General features: G+C 32.7%; 1 protein-coding gene across 1 annotated transcript in view; it reads left to right on the top strand.

Annotated features, from left to right (window-relative positions):
- Positions 1-3,048: 3,048 nt before the first annotated feature.
- Positions 3,049-6,000, top strand: part of LOC126773294 (acetylcholinesterase-like) — a 54,554-nt gene continuing 51,602 nt past the window's right edge. The window contains exon 1 of the mRNA XM_050494126.1: positions 3,049-3,140. The gene's annotated coding sequence lies outside the window, so the exon portion shown is untranslated. The remainder of the gene's footprint in view (positions 3,141-6,000) is intronic.

Below are 6,000 nucleotides of genomic sequence, written 5' to 3'. Positions count from 1 at the left end.
CGGGGCCGCTAGTCATATTATTAATGTGTTCATAGACGGTTTATGGGATATCATTAAATTTCATTTATCTCACACAATACTCAGTGGACAGTCACCGTACGTTATATTAATAAAACATAGCGCATTCGATCCCCAGTCCATACGTAATTTACCGTAAAAACTCCTTGTAAAAATACCATAACTGGGGGTAATGCTCGCTTCACACGGTATCCGTAACACGGTCACACGGTCACGGTCGTACAGGAATTATGCATGAGATGTTACCGGACCACTTCAATTGAAGGATAAATGTGACCTTTTAGAGAGTCCTTGTGTAGAACAGCCATTTTACATGACTTGCCTGCGTTTGTTACATTACTTTACCGGTTTTCTTTATAAATGCGATAGTCTAATTTTTCGAAAGTACCCGTTGTTAATCTATATAAACATTATGATATTTTTTCAATAAAAATATTTATACATCGCTGCCACAGACGTTTATTTCTTTGTTTAAATTTTTTGTTCGTCAAATGTTTCGTAATAATTCTAAGCTTTGATTTGTTAATGAGAAAGGGAGTTGGTGAGCCAGTGTACCTTCAGATACAAGGAACATAACATATATGTTCCGAAGGTTATTGGCGAATTAACGATGTAAAGGATAGTGGACCACCACACATTATATCAGGTTGCTAATTTACCAGTCTGCCTACCTATTTTAAATCAAAAAGATTCTTCTAAAACAAAGAATGCCTGCTTCAATATTATGTATTAGGTGCTTCAAAATTATAAAAAAAGTTATACGATAAAATTTACATTCTGAACTGGTTTTGCGCCTTATTACTTGGATCATACCAAGTCTACAGTCGAAGGTATTATGAATGATATCATCAATCTTATTATAATAATCTTCAATTCTGTCTGGTAATAAAGACATACAGACAACATTGAAAATAATCTTAATAAAATAATAGAACACAACAGACAACAAGTCTATGAACAGTGTAAAAATAAAAAAAAAACCAAATCATATTTTTTTAAATTTCGTCTTCATATGTTCTTTTTTTCTTTATTTTACCTGGGAGTTTAGTCATCAGATTGACAATGTCACCCCCGTACAAGCAAAACACATAATAATTATACTAAATCAAAACAACTTAACATCTAATTAACTTAACATTAATTCAATAATATAATACATCCATAATCTTTTCTTTTCTATATAAGGTATTATTGAAAATGAGCAAGTAACATCATCTGTTCTTAAATTCAAAATGTGGTTTATAAATGTGACGATGACGAATGCCATGTGATTCTAATGGTTGATGTAAATTGGTATAGATAATTTAATGGCGTATATAGGTAATTTTGATAGAAATTGTTTTATTATCATTGTGTAAGGAAATAATTTAATTTAAAAACTTAATTTTATTTGAGGCACTAGCGTTCGAGACATCGAGATGACGTAGGTCGGATGCCCTTACTTTTATCAGGGAGATTGGCTGTCGCCTTAGAGAGAGGAGATTTTGCAGTCGCTCCGGGTCTTACTTGGCACAAAGGTTGTCCATTGTCGTAAAACTTGGAAATGCGGCCTGTGCTATGGGCAGCTTTGCGTCGGGTATGGATCAGGGGTTACTTTTTAAAATTTGATTTTTTATTAAAAAAGGTCATTAATCAAATTATTAATTTTAAGTATGTGAATTTAATAAATATAATATGAGTATGTTAAACAATTATATCGACATATTAACATATGTGGATTGGAGTTACGTTGTATTATAAATTTATGTTGTATTTTTTTTTTATAGAATGATAAAGCAAACGAGCATATGGACCACCCGATAGTAAGTGGTCACCAACGCCCTTAGACATTGCCATTGTAAGAAATGTCAACCATCGCTTACATATCCAATGCGCCACCAACCTTGGGAACTAAGATTTTATGTCCCTTTTGCCTGTAATTACACTGGCTTACTTACCCTTCAAACCGGAACACAACAATATCAAGTACTGCTGTTTTGCGATAGAATATCTGATGAGTGGGTGGTACCTACCCAGACGAGCTTGCACGAAGCCCTACCACCAGTATATAACGATATTATCAAAGAAAATTGAATTGAAAAAAATTAGAATTGTTATTCTTATTTTTGTTTATTCTAATTTAGTTACTTGCATTGTTCTCGATGGAAATACCATGTAGCGAATTTGGTTTTCTATTTGTGAAACAGTCGAAATCAGTTTTCATTATAGATAGTTGTTTTTTTTTTAATATTTTCAAATTTTATACAGACTGTTTTTGTTGTAGCCGCAAAATATCAGTGTTCATATCTTCAGGCTAAATCACTCGTTAGTGGCCAGTCTCGTTGCACTTCCATTCAAAAAATGCTTTTCCTCAAGGCTAACTTTAGACCAGCCAACTTAAATCGCGCTTATTCTGTAATATCAGTTACAAAATTACTATAATGTTAGTCTAAGCTAGTTGTTGTTTTTTTCTATAAGAAAACGAAATTTGTATACATTAGATAAATTAAATTATAAAACATAACGTTACACGGGTTTTCATAACTGAAAAGTAAATAATCATAATAATATTGGTTGATCCTTTTGTGACAAAAGGACCGCAGATTCAAAGGACAGCCACAATGAGCTTTTTTCACGCATTGGTTGAAATTGAATAGCGAAATATGGTATTACATCTGAAAACCAACATCATCATTACCTGGGATTTGTTCCGCTATTTTACCCAAAATCTATAATGCTAGACTACTATCTGGGTAACAAATTTGTTTACAGACTCCTTATGATAATGTATTTATCGCTTAAAAACCTAAATCTCATTCACTACTGCGCTAATATTGTAATATAAGGTAAGTAGGTGGAGTTGAAAAAGCAATGGACGTAAAACAGTTCATTTTGTTACGTTGGAGGTGTGTACGTTGGCTCCCAACAGAGTAGGTCTACAGATCGGGCCTACAATGCACGTTGTTTATCCGCTAGGGTGCGGGGGAGGGGTACGGCTTGCGCGGGCAGGGGCTCCTGGCCGGGCCCAGAGTAGTCAGTCTGTAGCCGCCCTCCGCCGCAGTTGCACGCGACCGTGAGTGCACCAGTGCCCTCTCTAATCAGATCCGACCTTCAATCCGAAAGAACGAGACGACTATATCCAGGTGAGCCCGAATATATTTTTGGAAAAAAAATCCTGTTTTTTTTTAAGGCTGCGGATTTTAATATGATTCATTATATAATAATTAATTAGCTTTTTTTTAACATTACGCGATGATCTGACGATTTTTAATAAAATAGCTCTATGACTGCTACGTTTGTAGCAGTTGTAGCTGAGATGATTACTACATAAAAATCGTTCGGAAGACAAACATATTAGGTACGATTCAATTGTTTTGCGGTTTTCTGCGTCTGAAGGTTTCAGGGTCAAGACAAGGACTTCGAAGTGGTTCGAGTGAAAGGGCATGTTGATAATTTGCGGGATCAAATGGGGTGAACGATGGCAATGCGCCGTTCCGCCCGCGATGTCATTCGCCGTAATTGTCCTGAAAGCCTCGACCTTGTTCGGAGGTACACCATAGGCCCTTTGTTCCGCGGGACTGCTCACACTGATTGAACGATTCATCTGTAAACAGTAGAATCATCCGTTGATTATAATTGTTATATTTTATTTGAGATACTTATATATCCATAATGGAAATTAAATATTACATTAAATATGTTATGTTCAACCAAGAATACACACATGAAATGATGAAGAAACGATATAAAGTTTTATCAATTCTAAAAAAACAAATAAAATGTAATGTAGATTACAAGTCAAAATATACTTCAAGCGAGTTCTCATAAGCAGTTTCGAATCGTCATTTACAATACAATTTAAATTTGAATATAAAGCTACCTCCGGTACAGAATATGGTTTCTGAGACCGAGGAGAACCGGCAAGAAACTTATTAGTTACTCTTTTTAATAATAAAAAAAAGTCATAATCATATACAATTATATTTATTATGCTACGTTCATAAAAACGTATACTAATTCCAATCTCTTCTATAATTTCATAATTCTGTACCGTCTAATAAGCTTTAATTATTATTATTTTTTATCAGTCTTTAATTGAGTTATTGGTAAATGTAAAATGCTCTGCTCGAATTTTATTATCGAATCGGATACCCCTATGATGTATTAATTTTGAAGTCGAAAGCTTCTTAAGGCAAAGAAAGCTCGTTAATATTATTAAAAATGAACAATGATACTCGTACGTTACTTATACGTATCGAGTACATTGAATTCACATATTGATAAAAAAAGAGATATATATTGAGATAAATGAAAATTCACAATAATTTTGACCAAATACTAATATGATGAATTGGGACTACATGATGAGTATAACATGGGAATGAGTATTAAAATGAAATATTTTTTAACAATGTCGATTGTAAAATGTGTTATTTTGTTTTTCGATCATTTTAATAACAGCTTGTAATAATAAAAGTATTAAAATTTAAAATTAATATTTCTTTTATATAATCTCTTTATATATATTTTAAATGAAGATAACATTAAAACAAAATGTTCTTTATTTACGAAGCCTCTTTAAAGCACATTGCATTGTCGTATTACAGGATTAAATTGATTATAAGTTACCTTTATTTTGGAATATATACGCCGATACAAATTTGGAATTATTATAATTACGTAGAATCACGTAATAAACGTAAATAAAATATATAGATAAGATACACTGATGATAGCAGTATTACATTCCCTTGCCTCGGAAAGCACGTTAATCTTCCTGAGTAAGTGCGTAAGCAAGAGCCTATGAATATTCCAAGGCTGGTACTCCTTTTCGAGAAGTGTTTTGAACTTATTCCAACTTGTTCTGCTAGATGTACTCGTATGTATGATATAATTAAAATGATTTTCAAAAGATAATTTAATAGTTGGTACTATTGTTTAATAGTGTAAACTGTCAGTTTAAATGCGTCTCCCTAGACAGTGACTGCGCTCATGGGAAAATTGAGTTCCATGTTTAAATAATGAGGTGTGAAATACTTAATGTTTTATAGGCCTTTATATCACGAACGCTTAACACGCGATCTGCCATATAATTAACGTTAATATGTGTTATTATCTAATAATTGTTAACTAATCAAACTAAGTACCTTAGCCCAGCAGTGGGACTATCACGGACTGTTATTAATCGAACAACAGAAATATTCTTGTTCTTTTTAAAGTAATTATAGGTCTCAAGTTTTACACTGAGAGCAAGTAAATTGTAAATTAAAAGTACCCTAATAGTGAACATTTTTTTAAATAATATAAATAAAATAAAATATTCTCGTGGCTTATGTGATTTCTATTTGGTAATATAACTCGATTTTCATCGCAAATTACCACTAATAATTCTCTATAATAGTACTCGACTTAAGCACGCTTTCATATAAATGCCTTTATAGTTATATAAAATAGCGACGATGTTACAGATTTGTATGAATAATTAATGTGTTATTAATTATTATACTACTGACTACGTATTTATAAGCCATTAGCTCATAATAAAAGGCCCTAGTTGTAATATTTACTTATCAAAACCATTAATCTATGGGTTTATTTTATTTTATATCATTAAAACTTGCGTAAGACGTTAGCGTACCTGTATCGATTAGCAATGATTTGTTTGAGGTCAAAGCATATTTATAAGGCGAAGGTTATAAAAATCGATTGTATTGAACTTAAAATAATCAACCATATATTGTTTTTGAGTGGTACGTTTTTAGGCGTCACGAGAGTTTCTGCATGTAACGTTTGAGTGGAAAGTTACTGACGCAATAAACGAATGAGTTTATGTTTAATGCGCTTAGGTAGCTTAGGTAGGTAGTGTTAAAATCTTTAGTAATCAAATAGCATATAGTTGATATATAAATACTAGTAGTTTCCGCCCGAGGCTTCGCCGTGTGTAGGGTCCTATGTCCTTTTATGTACACATGACAATGTGTGTGCAAAATTTCACGATATTCG

The sequence above is a fragment of the Nymphalis io genome, chromosome 2 (genome assembly GCF_905147045.1).
Source record: "Nymphalis io chromosome 2, ilAglIoxx1.1, whole genome shotgun sequence".
Taxonomy (NCBI): Eukaryota; Metazoa; Arthropoda; class Insecta; order Lepidoptera; family Nymphalidae; genus Nymphalis; species Nymphalis io.
The sequence above is the reverse complement of the archived record's forward strand: the minus strand, read 5'-3'. Positions and strand labels throughout refer to the sequence as shown.